At 40.2% G+C, this 18,658-nt stretch overlaps 1 pseudogene; it reads right to left on the bottom strand.

Annotated features, from left to right (window-relative positions):
• The window catches only part of LOC130032595 (transportin-1-like), a 52,711-nt pseudogene extending 35,097 nt beyond the window's left edge, over window positions 1-17,614 (bottom strand).
• Between the last annotated feature and the right edge of the window lie 1,044 nt (window positions 17,615-18,658).

Genomic DNA, 18,658 nt, shown 5'->3' with positions numbered 1-18,658 from the left:
AATCATAAGGACAGGAAGCCAACCCCATGAGGAAGTTACAGTCAAAGATATTGTTCATTTGTATGTATACCATTCTCTGTGGCTTGAGATGGTATCTCATTGTTGTTTTGATTTGCATCTCCCTGATGATTAGTGGTGTAGAGCATGTTATCATGTGCCTTTTGGCTATTCAAACTTTTTCTTTGAGGAAATTTCTGTTCATTTCTCCTCTCATTTTTGATGGAGTCTGGTGGTTTTTTTTCCTGTAATGTTCCACCAGTGCTTTGTATATCATTGATGTAACCCCTTATCAGATGGGTATTGGGTGAACAGTTTTTCCAATCAACGGGCTGTCTTTGTATCTTGGTCACTCTTTCTTTTTACATATAAAGGCTTCTTAGTTTATTGTAGTCCCATTTGTTAATCTTTGCTTCTACTTGCTTGATCAGCGGTGTTTCATCTTTGAAGATACCTTCAGCTTCGAGGTCATGGAGGGCTTGGCCTATGTTTTCTTCCAGTATCTTATGGATTCAGACCTAATGTTAAGATCTTTAATCTATTTGATCTAATTTTTGTACATGGTGCTAGGTAGACATCAGAGTTTATTTTTTTTTGCAAGTAGCTGTCCAGTTTCCCCAGCACCACTTGTTAAAGAGACTTTCCTTGCTCTACTTCATATTTTTGCTTCTTTGTCAAAGATTAGGTGATTTGTATTTTATGGTCTTTGCCAGGATATTCAACTCTATTCCACTGGTCTGCAGATCTGTCTTTATTCCAATACCATGGTGTTTTAATTGCTACCATTTTGTAGTAGAGGTTGAAGTTGAGAAATGTGATGCCTCCCATCTTCTTTTTCCCAAGAATTGATTTAGCTATTTGTGGGGATGAATGTGGGGAGAAAGGGACCCTCATTCATTGCTGGTAGGAATGCTGAGTGGTCTAGCTCTTTTGGAAAACAACATGGACATTCCTCAAAAATCTAGAAATTGAGCTCCCCTTTGATCCAGCAATATCATTTCTGGGAATATAAACTGGTGGCCCCAAAACACAAAACAGAAACACCATCTGCACTTCTATGTTCACTGCAGCACTTTTCACAGAACCATAAACTGGAAACAACCTGAATGTCTGAGAACAGATGAGTTGACAAAGAAACTATGATACGTCTACACAATAGAATACTGCAGAGCTGTTAGGAAAAATTAGGTCATAAAATTTGCCTATAAATGCATAGTCTTGGAGAATATTATACTGATTGAAATGAGTCAGAAAGAAAGGGATAGATATGGAATGACTCCATTTATTTGCCATATATAAAAACAGGATGAAACTAATATCCAAGACCAGGGAAGATGGGCAAGGAGGACTGGTCAACAGTTGGTCAATGGTGTGGGAGAATGATGGACAACAAGAGCATTATTCTGAGTAAAATGAGTCATTAAGAAGAGGGACAAATCAAAAGTAGAGAGAGATTATGGGGAATAATGTTTGCCATAGAAACAGGAGGAGGGTGGGAAAGGGGGGTATATCGGGGATATTGATGGTGGGGAATGTGCACTGGTGGAGGGATGGGTGTTTGATCATAGTGTGATTGTAACCCAAACATGAAAGCTTGTAACTATCTCATGGTGATTCAATAAAATTTAAAAAGAGAGAGACAGATATACAACTACTGCATTCATTTGTGGTACATAAAATAATTATGGGACTAATATCCAAGTCCAGAGAAAACAGGGGTCAGGAGGACTGGTTAATGGTTGGAAGCAACTACAAGTGTGTGGGAGGTGAAGGGAAGTTTTAAAAAACTTTATGAAATAAAGGGTTCACCAGGAATATTTTACCTGACTAGAATCTCATTCAGATTTGAAGAAATTATACACTATTTCATGAATAAACAACAGCTCAGTAACTTCACAGACTCAAAATCAAATTTGGGAAAGAAGAACTGAAGGGGCAATATAAAGTCCACAAACACAACAAACTTCTAAAGAAATATGGCACAAAACTACACGATAAATTGAAACACAAAGACAAAAATTTGTAAGTCAACAAATGCACCTCATGGTGTCTCACTAATAAAAATTAAAATAAATTTAAAAAAATAAAATAAAATAACTACACGATATCTCCCTCAATGTCAGTGATCAAAAAGCATGAACTAAGAGAAAGAGAGAGTCAAAATTTATTTAAAAACTAAATCCAACATTCTGCTGCTTACAAGCAACACATTTGAATAATCAGAGTAAACACAAACTCAAGATAAAAAGCTGGAAAACAATTCTTCAATCAAATACTACTTCAAAAAGGCCAGGGTGGCCATATTAGTATAAATGACATAAATTTCAGACTGAAAAAGGTGAGAAGAGACAGTGTAGGTCATTTCTTAATAATCAGGTGATTATTTCCCATTTCCCTTGGGAAATGAAGTTGGGAGGCATCAACTTCCCCAACTACAAAGTGTACTACAAATTGGTAGTAATTGAAACAGCATGGTATTTGAATAAAAACAGACACACAAGTTAATGGAAAAGAGTTGAATGGCCTGACACAGACCCTCAAATTTATTACTTTTAATCTCTGATAAAGGATCAATAAATAGGAAGTGGAGCAAAGAACTACTGTTCAAAAAGTGGTGCTGTTTTCCCAGCACATTTAAAAAATGGACAGCTGCATTTAAAAAAATGAATCCTAACCTCTTTCTAATGCTAAGCACAAAAGTCAGATCAGAATTCACTAAACATATCAATGTCAGACCTGAAACCATAAAGTGAACAGAGGAAATTGTAGACCCTCTGTGACACATCTTCAAAGATGAAAAATCACTGACCAAGCAAGTGGAAACAAACATAAACAACATAAACAAATGGGACTACATGAAACTAAGAAGCTTCTGCACTTAAAAGAAACTGTGACCAAGATATAAAGAGAACCCTCAGTATGGGAAAAAATATTTACCCAATATGTCTCTAATAACGAGTTAATATCAACCATATATAAGGCACTGGTAGAACTTTATAAGAAAAAAGTCATGCAATTCCATCAAAAAATGGGGATAAAAAATGAACAGAAACTTCCTCAAAGAAATATAAATGGCCAAAAGGCACATGAAAAAATGCTCTGCATAATGAATCATCAGGAAGAGATGCAAATAAAAATATCAGATATCATCTCACATCACAGTGACTGGCACACATGTAAAAGACAAAAACAACCAGTGCTGCCACCAATGCGGGGAGAAAGGGACTCTAATTCACTGATGGGAATGCCAACTGTTCCGTCTTCTTGGAGAACAATATGGGCATTTCTCAAAAAATTAGAAATTGAGCTTCTATCTGATCCAGAAATAGCACTTCTGAGAACATACCATAAGGGCCCAAAAACATACAGCAGAAAACCCATCTGCATTTTATGTTCATTGTAGCACTATTCACAATAGGCAGAATCTGGAAATAACCCAAGTGCCTGAGAACATCTACACAGTGGTATACAGATGTACTGTGGTAAATCTACACAGTGGAATAGTACACAGACACCAGGAAAAATTGCGTCATGATCGCTGTCACTGTCACTGTTAGTCCCGTTGTTCATCAATTTGCTCGAGCAGACCCAGTAATGTCTCCATTGTGACACTTGTTACTGTGTTTGGCATATAATACATCACAGGTAGCTTGCCAGGCTTTGCCTTGTGGGCGAGATACTCTTAGTAGCTTGCCGGGCTCTCGCTGAGGAGCAGAGAAATCGAACCTGGGTAGGCCAGGTCAGTCACGTGCAAGGCAAATCCCTACCCGCTGTGCTATCTGATGGACAAGAAGACTATCATGTTAAGTGCAATTAGTCAGAAGTGGACAGACATAGAATGATCACACTCATTTGTAGTATATAAAAATATAGTATAGATTAATGCCCAAGAACAGTAGGAACAAGGGTCAGGAGAACTAGTTCACAGTTGGAAGCTTGCCACAAATGGGTTATTACAATAGCGAACCCTATGACAATGATAGTTGGAAATGATAAATCTGGACAAGAACTGAGAGATGAAAACAGGTAAAGAGTACCTTTCAGTACCTGTACTGCAAACACATAATTTCTACAAGGAGAGAGAGGGTGAGGAAGATATATATATATATATATATATATATATATATATATATACAGAGAGAGAGAGAGAGAGAGAGAGAGAAGAAAAGTGCCTGTTCTAGGAGAAAGGAAATAATAAAACTCAGAGCAGAGATTAACGAGATGGAAACCCAAAAAACAATCCGAAAGATCAATGAAACCAAGAGCTGGTTCTTTGAGAAAATTAACAAGATCGATAAGCCTCTAGCAAAACTCACAAAGAAAGGGAGAGAGAAAACCCTAATAAACCGAATCAGAAATGAAAAGGGGGTCATTACAACAGAAACCACAGAAATTCAGAGGATCCTCAGGGAGTACTTTGAGAAGCTTTATGCCACGGAACATCAAAACCTCGAGGAAATGGATAAATTCCTAGACTCCTACAGACTCCCAAGGCTGAACCAAGAAGACCTGGAATACCTGAACAGACCTATCACCATCAAGGAAATTGAAATGGTAATAAAAAGTCTCCCCAAGCACAAAAGTCCTGGCCCGGATGGATTCACTAGTGAATTCTTCCAAATCTTTAAAGCGGACTTACTCCCTATGCTCTTTAAGCTTTTCCACGAAATTGAAATATCAAAAACACTTCCAAACAGTTTCTACGAAGCAAATATCACACTGATACCAAAAGCAGACAGAGATACCACAAAGAAAGAGAATTACAGGCCGATATCCCTGATGAACACAGATGCAAAGATCCTCAACAAACTACTAGCAAATAGAATCCAACTACTCATCAAAAAGATCATACACCATGACCAAGTAGGATTCATCCCAGGGATGCAAGGATGGTTCAACATTCGGAAATCAATCAACATAATCCACCATATCAACAAAAGAAAAGATAAAAAGCATATGATCATATCAATAGATGCAGAGAAAGCATTTGATAAGATCCAGCACCCCTTTATGATGAAAACCCTAGCCAAAATGGGTATAGAGGGGACCTTCCTCAACATAATTAAAGCCATCTACCACAAGCCTACAGCAAGCATCATCCTCAATGGGGAAAAACTGAGAGCCTTCCCTCTAAGATCAGTGACGAGACAGGGATGCCCACTCTCTCCACTGCTGTTCAATATAGTACTGGAAGTACTTGCAATAGCGATTAGGCAGGAAAAAGATATTAAGGGCATTCAGGTAGGAAAGGAAGAAATCAAGCTGTCACTATTCGCAGATGATATGATACTCTACTTAGAGAACCCAATAACTTCCACCAAAAAACTCTTAGAAACAATAGACTCGTATAGTAAAGTTGCAGGTTATAAAATCAATACCCAAAAGTCCATGGCTTTCCTATACGCAAACAGTGAGAGAGAAGAAAGCAACATGAAAAAAACAATCCCATTCACAATTGTGCCCCAGAAAATCAAGTACCTAGGAATCAGCTTAACTAAGGAAGTAAAGGACCTGTACAAAGAAAACTACAAAACGCTACTTCAGGAAATAAAAGAGGACATGAGGAAATGGAAAGATATCCCCTGCTCATGGGTCGGGAGACTTAACATTGTCAAAATGGCAATACTACCGAAAGCATTGTATAAATTCAATGCAATCCCTATAAGGATACCCATGACATTCTTGAAAGAAATGGAGCAAACACTCTTGAAATTTATATGGAACAATAAGCCCCCACGAATAGCTAAAGCAATTCTTGGGAAAAAGAAAATGGGAGGAATCAACCTCCCGAACTTCAAACTGTACTACAAACAGTAATAATTAAAACAGCATGGTAAAGGAACAAAGGCAGAACTGCAGACCAATGGAACAGGGTTGAATACACTGACATCTCTCCTCAATCATATGCTCATCTAATCTTTGATAAAGGTGCAAGTAATGTGAAGTGGAGTAAGGAAAGCCTCTTTAATAAATTGTGTTGGCATCACTGGACGGCTACATGCAAAAAAATAGGCTCAGAACTCTGCCTAACACCATGTACAAAAGTAAGATCAAAATGGATTAAAGACCTCAACATCAGACCAGAAACCATAAGGTACATTGAAGATAAAGTTGGCAAAACCCTCCATGACATTGAAGCTAATGGTATCTTCAAAGATGCCACGCCACTGGCCGAGCAAGTGAAAACAGAGATAGATAAATGGGACTATCTTAAACTAAGAAGCTTCTGCACCTCCAAAGAAACAGTGACCAAAGTACAAAGACAGTCTACCGAATGGGAAAGGATATTCACCGAATACACATCTGACAAGGGGTTGATATCCAGGATATACAAAATACTGGTTAAACTCCACAAGAAGAAAACATCCAACCCCATCCAAAAATGGGGCAATGAAATGAACAGAAACTTTCTCAAAGAAGAAATCCGAATGGCAAAAAAGCACATGAGAAAATGCTCTACATCATTAATCATCAGGGAGATGCAGATCAAAACCACAATGAGATACCATCTCACACCTCAGAGACTGGCCCACATTCAAAAGAACAAAAGCAACCGATGCTGGCGTGGATGTGGCGAGAAAGGGACACTCCTTCACTGTTGGTGGGAATGTCGACTGGTTCAGCCCTTCTGGAAAACAGTATGGACGATTCTCAAAAAATTAGAAATTGAGCTCCCATTTGACCCAGCAATACCACTCCTGGGAATATATCCCAGAGAGGCAAAAATGTATAGTCGAAGTGACATCTGCACTTGTTTGTTCATTGCAGCCCTCTTTACAATAGCCAGAAACTGGAAGAAACCTGAATGCCCAAGAACAGATGACTGGTTAAAGAAACTTTGGTACATCTACACAATGGAGTACTATGTAGCTCTTAGAAAAGATGAAGTCACGAAATTTACATACAAGTGGTACAATATGGAAAGTATCATGCTAAGCGAAATGAGTCAGAAAGAGAGGGATAGACATAGAAAGATTGCATTCATCTGGGGGATATAAAGTAACAAAGTATGAGATTAATACCCAAGAATAGCTGAGATCAGCACCAGGAGGATTACTCCATAACTTAGAGGCCAGCCGGGTATCCTAGAGGAAAGGGCTATTCAGATAGAGAAGGGAGCACCAAATAAAGGATGTTTGGAGGATCCTCCCAGGAGGGGAGATGCATGTCGAAAGTAGACTATGGACTGAACATGTTTGCCACTCAATGCCTCTTTTGCAGACCACAACACCCAAAAGGAGAGAGAGAACACAGGGGATTGCCCTGCCACAGAGACGGGGGGATGGGGGGATGGGGGTGGGAGGGATATTATCCATGGTGGTGGAAAATGGGCACTGGTGGAGGGATGGGTATCTGATCATTGTATAATTGAAACCAAAGCACAAAAAATTGTAAATCTACAACTTTAAAAAAAATAAAATAAAATAAAGGGAAAAAAAAAAAAAGAAAAGTGCCTGTTCTAGTTGGTGGGGAGAGGGAAGGAAACTAACTGGGGACATTGGGGGTGGTAAATATGTACTGTTGAAGGGACAGGTGGTGGAAAATTGTAAAATTGTATGACTGAAACCCAGCCATGAACATCTTTCTAGCTGTGTATCTCACTGTGTATCTCACTGTGATTCAATTTAACTTAAAAAAATAATTATAAAAACAATCCTTGGATTCCTGAGCTTTGTGTAATATCTTAGACAACTAGACCCACAGGTCTTTTCAACCAGTGTAAAGAAAGACCTTCTTGATCTCCCAATATGACTTTGTCTTAGTTTGCTTGATTAAGCAAATGCCACTAAAAACATGCCACATGCAAAGCTAGAGAACAACTCATTGTACTATCACTCCAGCCCTTTATGCTGTTGTATTAAGACTCATAATTGAGGGGCCAGAGAGATAGCTGGTAAAGCACCATCTTCAATGTGTCTGTTCAATAATCAGCACTATATATGGTCTCCTTAGTGCCACTTGGAATGATTGCTAAGCACAGAAACAAGAGTGATCCCTGAGCACATCTGGGTGTGACTCAAATACCAAAATAAAATAAAGTAAACCAAATTAAATATCAATACTTGATTTCTGAATTTGCAACTGAAAATCACACAGAGAATAGCAACAATACCTGAGGGGACTTAGGTTTTTTTTATTTCTTCTCACATAATAAGATATGTGAGATACCAGTGTTCAAGAAGCTTGCAAACCCATTTATGTTATGTGGACAGACACTGGAATTTTAAGCAGAAACAGTTGCAATGGTAACACTTAACTGAATTTGCAAAACCCCATTTTTCAAACACTCCACATTTCTGACTATAAATATGTTATGGCTCTACACAGAACTTTTCCCAAATGATAGAATGTTTTACATATGTAAGAAGATCTTGAGGCACAATCCAGAAATATTGACCAACCAAGTTGTTTCCATGGTTGCATTTACTAGATTCTTTGGGGGTGCAAATTATATCTTCAGGTTCTTACATAAGAACATTACCAAATTCAGAGTAAACATTGTCCTGACAAAGAAACCTCATTAGCTGAACTTTTCCACTAATTATCATAAGGATATCTTTATAGTAACTAGTTAATCTAATGGCTGCAGAAACACAATTTTACAAGTCTCATTACCATGGGAAGACCATGATCTGAATACCTCCAGCCACAGCCATGCTGAGACCACTCTCCACATGCTTGGAAGAGCCTCACGCATGAAGGAAACAGCTTAGGAACCCAGGTTTGTGGGACCAGAGGCTGAGATCTTCGAGCCTGCTGAGATCGGGACTGGGACACCTCCACCCAGATCCCCCATCTTCCAGTAGCTAGACATTTACACCCACCAACTGCCATGTAACCCCATCAACGGCCAAGATCCAGAGACTATAAAAACAAGCTCCTGGAAGCGTGGCCGCATTTGCGGCCATGCGACTTTTTATTATCTAGTCCTCACTCTCAGAGAACCCGGTAGGCAACCTTGCCCGCATATATGCCTGAGAACACTTGTAAAGGTGATTAGAGTCTGCTCCAAAAGCCTCCATCCCTCTCAGAGAGCGTGGCAAGCTACCGAGAGTATCCAGCCTACACGGCAGAGCCTGGCAAGCTACCCGTGGTGTACTCAATATGCCAAAAACAGTAACAATGATGGTCCTCATTTTTCTGATTCTAAAATAGTCCCCAATATGCCATCAGGCTACACTAGCATGTGACAGGGACGAATAGAGACATTACTGGTGACCGTTCAAGCAAATCGATGAACAACAGGGTGATAGTGATAGTGATACTGATAGTGATAGTGATAGTGATTGACCATGGGCTCATGCTATCAGTGAAAAGTATCCTCGACTTTGATAAAGACCCCACCCCTTTCCAAAAAAATCTATTTAGCCCAAGAAGGGGATGATAAACACTGTCTACAATTTTAAAAAATGAAAAAATATCAATGCCACTGACACACCACGATCTCCAATCCAATGTCCCTTTACTCTAAGGCTGTGTAATGTCACCAGGCCAGACCCTAGAACAGATGCTCTTTTCAGTCCTATTCTCTTCCCTCTTGCAGTACTTACCGTCCAAAACACCTGACACATTGTATATGGTTACACATACAGGACGCTCTCTTCGACTGTCTCTTCCAATTTCTGTCCCTAGATTGTGAGGACAATCAAAGGACAGATGTGGGCCTCTGGTTAGGGCAACTCTCTGGATAGGATGAAAGGTCCTTAGCTTTCATTCCACTGATCACATCTGATAGGAAACAGGACCTAATTTTACTTGTTGTTTCAGGGGCCACATCAAGAGTTCCATAGGGTTTACCCTTGACTCTGAGTTGAGGGACCACTTCTGGCGATGTGTGAGGGCCATGTAGTGTTTTGAAGATCAAAGTGGGGTCAACTTTCAGTAAGTGCCCACTCACTTTACAATTGCTTCAGCCCTACAAGACTTTCCTGAGACTTGATGAACTAGCACTCTGTCACACATTGGGCCATGGCAACAGGCTTAGGCCATCCCACATTTGTTTCCTATCACTTTCCCATCACTTTAATCCACTTTGGAATTCTCAGTGCACAGATCTCCAGAGATGGAGAGGAGTAACTATAAGAATTAGTACCTTTATGAATCAGCCAGGCTTAACACTGGCAATACCAAATCAGTGAGCTGGTTCTTTGAAGCCAGATATCATATAAACAATCTAGACCTCTGGTGGCATCACAAAACCTTTCTACTAGGGATGCCACTAATAATAACTTCCTGTGGTGAACCATCAATCCAGATCTAGGAACACCTCATACTTCCAGTTAAGCTGAGGTATGTTTCTTCCCATTTTGCATTCAGGTACCCTGTGGCAAACCAATTCCCTTTCCTGATTCTCCCCTGGTCATTTTATTTATCTATTGCACTAAGTTTGAACCCCAAATATCAAGTAAAAGCACATGCAAAGCCACATGGCATTAATATAAACCTGCAGACCAGAAGAAGTCTAGGGCCCAAATTAGCACCCTACTCACTAACTCCAATTTCCAACAGAACCTTTTTTGCCAAAATCTAAAACCAGGCTGGTCCATGGAACAGCACCCAGAGGACACTTAAGATATCTCTCAACAATAGTGCCTGGGCACAACACTTTTTTATTGAGGGTCAAAATGTTTTACTGCGGGTCAAAAAGGTCTCAAATTGAGTCCCTGCTTAGAGGCCCAGGTCTTTTGGTGACGACTGAAGTGGGTGTTGATACAGCTCACCGGCTTTTGGTGTATCTCATGATGGCTTTGTTGGCTCTCAATACAGCCTTCCTGCCCAGCCTTCCGGGCAGCAGCAGACGCACCGCCATCTGGATGTCTCTCGGGGTGATAATAGATTGCTGCGCATAGCGTGCCAGTTGTGCGGCCTCCTCCTGGATGTGATCGAAAATGTCCTTAATGATACAATCCAGAATTGCCACAGCCTTGCACGAAATACTCAGGTTCTTGTGGATGCTCCTTAGGATCCTGGGGAAGTAATTGACAAAACTCAGAGTTTCACCTTGGCGTAGCTGGTGGTGAGTTTCACAGCGGTGGCCGAGATTGTTTTCGCATTGGTGGTCACTATGGCGCCTAGGACTCGGCGCTGTAATTGTTGGCCTCGAGGGCCTCGAGGGCTGATTTCTTGATGGAGGCTCAGACGAAGGTTGCCGCTGCTGCTGCTGCTGCTGCTGCTTCTGCTGCCGCCGCTGCCGCTGCCGCTGCCACCTCTGGACCAGAGATTCCTGCTCTGGGCCAACAGACGACTCAGATTTAGGACGAACCATTTCTGAGCAGCTTCGCGACGCTTGTTACGAAGGTCAATGGCGTCAGTGGAGGCCACGGACCTTTCTGACGTGACCACTCCTCATTGGATAGAATCCCGCCGGCTTGGGGTGGTGGGCGGTGGGGGATACTGGGGGGCTGTCACAGAGTCCCAGGTATCCTATGGCATTGCAATATCCTTTTGCCTGGCAACACATCCACCAATCAAATCCACCCTTCCCTTCACTATGACCTGTGAATGACTGAAAGGTGACACGTACTGGTGGGGTGCAGGCATGACTTAAGGGGCTGGAGGCATCCAGGATTTGGCTTACGAAAGGCAGATATTTAAGAAGCTCAAGTGGACACTGCTAGGGTTAGGGTACTGTTCGGTGCATCTTCAAAGTGTTCTCAGTGGAGGAGAAAAGAAAATTTAGGTTGCCTAATTATGCCCTGCCTCCTTATTGGGCCTTTCCGTGTAAAACTATCCAAACATCATTTAACAGGTGCCTATGTTCGGTTACATGCTGTGTGCATGGCAGCCCTCATTTGAAAGTCTCCACATAAATGGATATTGCTGTGTCCCAACTACTTTTCGCTTCGAATTCAGGGTACTAGCAAATGTTCATAATGGCCAAGCAGTCTTCTACATCAATCTACCAATAATGGCTTCAAGAAATCTACTTCCAGTACAGAACAGGCCAGGCCTGAATAAGTATCCTGGAAACAAGTACAACATCTGTACTGAGAGGTTCTGAGGCAGGTTCACCTTACAGTTGCTTCTTGAATCAATTTCTCACTTGTTGAAATTTATTTTCTCAGTAAATTTGTGCTTGAATTTTAGTGGATACTTCCCTCTTGGCTACTGAGTACGAGGTGTAGTATCCTTTCCAGAGAAGTTGAGATGGATAGTCCCTGACCCTGACGTGGAGGGGTTCAGGCAGACCTTGTTGGAGGCACTTAAGCCATCATCAGGGGGTGCAAAGCTGAAAAGTTGACTCAGGATGTCCTGAGCATCCTAGATCAAATGCCCTTTTCAGAGCAGCCCAATTTGTGAAGATAAGATCAGTGGTAAATTTAACCAACTAATCAGTGGCAGAATAAATAGCAGTACTCCTACATTAAAAAAAATTTGAAAGATGCATATATAAAATATAGAATGTTTTAGCATTCAAAAAAAAGATCAGTGGTAAAATTAAAATGTGACAAGTATTCTAGGTTTGTGAGCAATAACACTTGACTGGTTGTTAAAGTGTTTGCGTGAATATCATGAAAGCATCCACCCCAAAAGAAAGCGTTTTCCATCCCAGCTATAATTTTTTTACAGATTTCAGTGATATAAATGTTCCGTGGTGTATAGTGAGTTCATCTCGACCATATTTTCTTCATATTTCCTTCACCATATTTCCTACAGAACTTTCTGATGGGGTCACATTTAGTAATTTTTCTAGGTCAGCATGTGTGGCGTTTTTCTTTTTTTTTCGGGTCACACCCAGAGATGCTCAGGGGATACTCCAGGTTCTGCACTCAGTAATTACTCCTGGCTGTGTTTGGGGGACCATATGGGACACCAGGGGTTGAACCCAGGCTGACCGCATGCAAGGCAAAAGCCCTAGCCACTGTTCTATCACTCTGGACTCTCGTGGTATTTTTTTCTCATTTCAGGAGGGGCAGATCCTAAATTTTGCTCAGGCCCCCTGCGGCTTCATCCAGATTTTCTTGTCCTACTGGGATTGTGATGGTATAATAGGAGTCCTCAAATTGCCTTGTTCAAATGATTACCAAGTCACAACTATTGGTGTTGTAGGTCTCCACAGCTGTACTCTGGGATGCTCTAGAGACCAGCTCTGTATTGTATGCCTTTAGTACCTATGGTAATTTTAATTATTTTTTGTTTTGTTTTTGGTTCACACCCAAAACTCAGGGGTTACCCGTGGCTTTGCCCTAAGGAATTACTCCAATTACAAAATCCTGGCGGTGCTCCAGGGTAATCCATGGGATGCTGGGGGTTGAACCCAGGTTAGCTGTATGCAAATTAAGCTTCGTACCCGCTGCACTATTTCTTCAGCCTCCCTTTCCCCCATGGAAATTCTTTTTTTTAATCAATTTTCTTCCAATTTTATTGAATTATAATTTTTAAAGCATTGTATCCATTTTATTTTTTTTTGTTTTCATTAGTGAAATACAATGAGGTACAGTGTAGACTTACTAATTTTTGTGCTTGGGTTTCAGTTGTACAATGGTCAAGTACCTATCCTTCCGCCAGTGCCAATTCTCCACCCACACCAATCCCAGTATCCCTCCCACACCCCTACCCCCCAAGCCATACTGCCTCTGTGGCAGGGCACTCCCTATTGTTCTATATCTCATTTTGGGTGCTGTGGATTGCAAAAGAGGCATTGGGTGGCAATCATGTTCGCTCTATAGTCTACTTTCAGCATGCATCTCCCATCTTCCCAACACCCTTTATTTGGTGCTCCCTTCACTATCTGAGCTGCCTTTACCCCTAGACTGTGTGGATGGCCTCCAAGCCATGGAGTGAACCTCCTGGTATTTATTACAAATATCCTTGAGGGTTAGTCTCCTACTTTGTTACTTTATGCTCCCCAGTTGAATGCAATCTTTCTATGTCTGTCCCTCTCTTTCTGGATCATTTAACTTAGCATGATATTTTCCATGTAGTACCACTTGTATTTAAATTTCATGACTTCATTTCTCCTAACAGCTACATAGTACTCCATTGTGTAAATGTACCGAAGTTTCTTTAACCAGTCATCTGTTCTTGGGCACTCAGGTTTTTTCCATATTCTAGCTATTGTAAACAGTGCTGCAATGAACAAAAAAATGCAGATGTCGCTTCGACTATTCTTTTTTGCCTCTATGGGGTGTATTCCCAGGAGTGCTATTGCTGGGTCAAATGGGACCTCAATTTATAGAGTTTTGAGAATCGTCCATACTGTTTACCAAAAGGGTCGAACCAGTCGGCATTCCCACCAGCAGTGAAGCAGGGTCCCTTTCTCACCACATCCGAGCCAACACAGGTTGCTTTTGTTCTTTTGGATATGGGCCAGTCTCTGTGGTTTGAAATGATATCTCAGTATTGTTTTGATCTGCATCTCCCTGATGATTAATGATGTAGAGCATTTTCTCAAGTGCCTTTTATCTATTCGTATTTCTTCTTTGAGAAAGTTTCTGTTCATTTCCTCGCCCCATTTTTTGATGGGGTTGGATGTTTTCTTCTTGTGGAGTTCAACCAGTACTTTGTATATCCTTGATATCAACCCCTTGTTGGATGTGTATTCGGCAAATATCCTTTCCCATTCTGTAGACTGTCTTTGTATTTTGGTCACTGTTTCTTTGGAGGTGCAGAAGCTTCTTAGTTTAAGATAGTCCCATTTGTCTATTTCTGTTTTCACTTGCTTGGACAGTGGCTTAACATCTTTGAAGATACCATTAGCTTCAATGTCATGGAGGGTTTTTGTATGCCACAAAAAATAGAACCTTGAAGAAGTGGATAAACTCCTGGATTCCTATCATCTCCTAAAGCTGAGTCAAGAAGATATAGAATACCAAGAAGGACCTATTAACATTAAGGAAATTGAAACTGTAATCAAAAGTCTTCCCAAAAACAAAAGCTCAGGTCCAGATGGATTCACTAGTGAATTTTTCCAAACATTTAGAGAGGAACTCTGGCCAGTCCTTCTCAAGCTTTTCCAGGAAATTGAAAAAACAGAAACTCTCCCAAACAGTTTCTATGAAGTCCATATCTCTCTAATACCAAAAGGGAAGAAAAAGACACCAAAAAAAGAAAACTACAGGCCGATATCCCTGATAAACTTGGATGCGAAGATTCTGAACAAAATATAGCAAATAGAATTCAACAACTCATCAAAAAGATCATACACCACCACCAAGTGGGATTCATCCCGGGGATGCAAGGATGATGTAACATTTGAAAATCAATGAACATAATCCATCATATCAACAAAAGAAAAGATTAAATCATATGATCATATCAATAGATGCAGAGGAAGCATTTGACAAGATCAGTTTATGATGAATACCATCGCCAACTTGGGGATAGAGGGAACTTTCCTGAATATGGTCAAAGCCATCTACCATAAGCCTACAGCAAGCATCATTCTCAATGGGGAAAAACTGAGAGCCTTCCCCCTAAGATCAGGAATGAGACAAGGATGCGCACTCTCTCCACTACTCTTCAATATAGTAGTGGAAGTACTTGCAATAGCTATTAGGCAAGAAAAAGATATTAAGGCCATCCAGGTAGGAAAGGAAGAAATCGAGCTTGCACTATTCGCAGATGATATGATGCTATACGTAGAGAACCCTAAAACCTCTACCAAGAAACTCCTAGAAACGATAGACTTGTATAGTAAAGTTGCAGGTTATAAAATCAATACCCAAAAGCCCATGGCTTTCCTATACGCAAATAGTGAGAGAGAAGGAAATGACATGAAGAAAACAATCCCATTCACAATTGTACACCAGAAAATCAACTACCTAGGAATTAGCTTAACTAAGGAAGTAAAGGACCTGTACAAAGAAAACTACAAAACGCTGCTTCAGGATGTAAAAGAGGATGGGAGGAAATGGGAAAATATCCCCTGTTCATGGATGGGGAGAATTAACATTGCCAAAATGGCAATACTTCCCAAAGCACTGTACAAATTCAATGTGATCCCCATTACGATACCCATGACATTCTTCAAAGAAATGGAGCAAATACTCCTGAAATTTATATGGAACAATAAGCCCTCAGGAATAGCTAAAGCAATTCTTGGGAAAATGAAAATGGGAGGAATCAACCTCCCTTATTTCATACTCTACTACAAAGCAGTAGTAATTAAAACAACATGGTACTGGAACAAAGGCAGAGCTGCAGACCTATGGAACAGGTTTGAATATACTGACATCTCCCCTCAAACATATGATCATATAATTTTTGATAAAGGAGCAAGAAATGTGAAGTGGAGTAAGGAGAGCCTTTTTAACAAATGGTGCTGGCAAAACCCCACGGAAATTCTTAAGATCTCTTTTAAATTCTAATTTTCCACCAATGTATCATGGAGAGTAATTTAGAGTAATAACAGATTTTGCAAATTGTGCGTTTTTGGAAATTTTCTGCATCTAGCAATTTGTGTATCTTCTCTTCTCCCCAAGAATCATGCAGTCTAGGCCTTCTTCCTGAGCAAAATATAAGATGGCTTAGATCTTGAAATTAACCACTCATGGATCAAAGAACCGTTTTTTTTCCTTTTTGATTACAGATTCGTATATTTCCCTACAAAATAGGGAGTTAATGCCACCATACTTCTTTGGAATCTTAATTATGATCTAAACCATTTTCTTTAAAGAATTAGATTCTGGAAAGTAAAAGTACCTCTGCATTAGCTTATGCAATCTTACCCTTAGTGTAACTAGAGGATTTGAGAGATGAATTTTGCCATATTGAACATCAGTACCTTAACTTTTGCCTGAAACAGTTATCCAGTAGATGTGATAGCCATCTTTCCATGATTGGCTGCTTACATTCTGCTCAAACTTGCGTAACTTGCTTGTTTCAAACTTCTACCAACATTCCTTTACACAACCATTATGTGCTGGACACGCATCGAGTATAGTTTACCATCTCTACAATTTTGTATTCTTCCCTCCTCAAAAATTTCTTGATGAAATTTCCCATATACTTCAGACGAAACATAGGTGCATTGCTGAGAATGTGCTCAAATTCCTTCATGATCAGGTCCTGGCATCCTGATTATATCCTCCAACACATAACTCTCCTTTACACAGTGCTATTTAAATACATGAAAAATATTCTGCACACCTATGATAGATTCAGCAACTCCAACATTTGTACACTAATTCAATTTTATATTGGCACATTTAAAAAACCTAAAGAAAGAGTGAAAAAATGGTGATCTAGGGATGGGGAGTTACTTCCAGTTTCAAACGCACCTGGCAATTACACTTTTTATTGGCATGCAATATTCCAACCTAAGAAGTAGCAGAAAGTTACCTGGTAGTATAAAAGATATGTAGCCAAGCAAATATTCATATGAATATGATATAGAAAAATCATAACTCGTTAGGAGTGATTTGTAGAGCATCATAATGTTGGGCGTCATATTCTTAAGTCACTATTTTCTTAACAGACAAATTTTTATTAATTGCTTAAATTTTGCAAAGCAAATGCCCTACCGCTGTGCTATTTTGTGGGGAAACTCCCAGCAATACTCATTCTTTGTGGCCACCTGAATTTCTAGTGCTCTTCCTGCTGGTGTGGTGCTTTTTTGGCTCAGCAATACTGGGCAGCCATCAGCATCACTCAAGCAGTGTTCAAAGGCCACCATGGCTATACATAATGGTACTTTGTGGGCTATGTGGTATAGAGATTTAATATGTGGCCCAGTTTAAGCAAACATATACTCCAATTCTTTGAGATTTCTACCTGGCCCATAATGACTTCATTTTTAAAAATTGCTAGCAGTTAAGAGAATTCTTAGAAAATTATTATGATAAATTCTTTTCAAACTAATGATCTTCTGTTATAAGTGAGAGTATATATTTTTGTTAAGAAATAGGTTGGCACCACTGACCAAGCAAGCGAAAACAAATATAAACAAATGGGACTACATCAACCTAAGAAGCTTCTGTACCTCAAAAGAAACAGTGACCAAAATACAGAGAGAGGGGCTGGAGCAATAGCACAGCGGGTAGGGCATTTGCCTTGCACGCGGCCGACCCAGGTTCAATTCCCAGCATCCCATATGGTCCCCTGAGCAATGCCAGGACTAATTCCTGAGCGCAGAGCCAGGAGTAACCTCTGTACATTGCCGGGTGTGACACAAGAAGAAAAATAATACAGAGAGAGCCAACAGAATGGGGAAAAAATACCCGATAACAATCTGATAATGGATTAATAAAAAGGATATCAGGATATACAAGACACTAGTAGAATTGTACAATAAATAAAACCTCCAACCCCAACAACAATGGGGAGAAATGAACAGAAAATTCCTCAAAAAAGAAATACAAATGGCCAAAAGGCACATGAAAAAGTGCTCCACATCTCTAGCCATCTGGGAGATGCAAATCAAAATAACAATGAGATCTCATCTCACACCATAGAGACTGGCCCACGTTCAAAAGAACAAAAGCAACCAGTGCTAGCATGGATGTGGGGTAAAAGGGAAGCTTTTTCACTGTTGGTGGGAATGCCCACTAGTCCAGCTTTTCTGGAAAACAACATGGACAGTCCTTCAAAAATAGTAATTGAGCTTCCATATGACCCCAAAATAACACTTCTTGGAATATATCCCGAGGCTGAAAAAAGCACAGTAGAAATGACATCTGTACCTATATGTTCATTGCAGCACTGTTCACAATAGTAAAAA

This window comes from Sorex fumeus, unplaced genomic scaffold (assembly GCF_029834395.1).
Source record: "Sorex fumeus unplaced genomic scaffold, SorFum_2.1 ptg000050l, whole genome shotgun sequence".
Lineage (NCBI taxonomy): Eukaryota > Metazoa > Chordata > Mammalia > Eulipotyphla > Soricidae > Sorex > Sorex fumeus.
The sequence above is the reverse complement of the archived record's forward strand: the minus strand, read 5'-3'. Positions and strand labels throughout refer to the sequence as shown.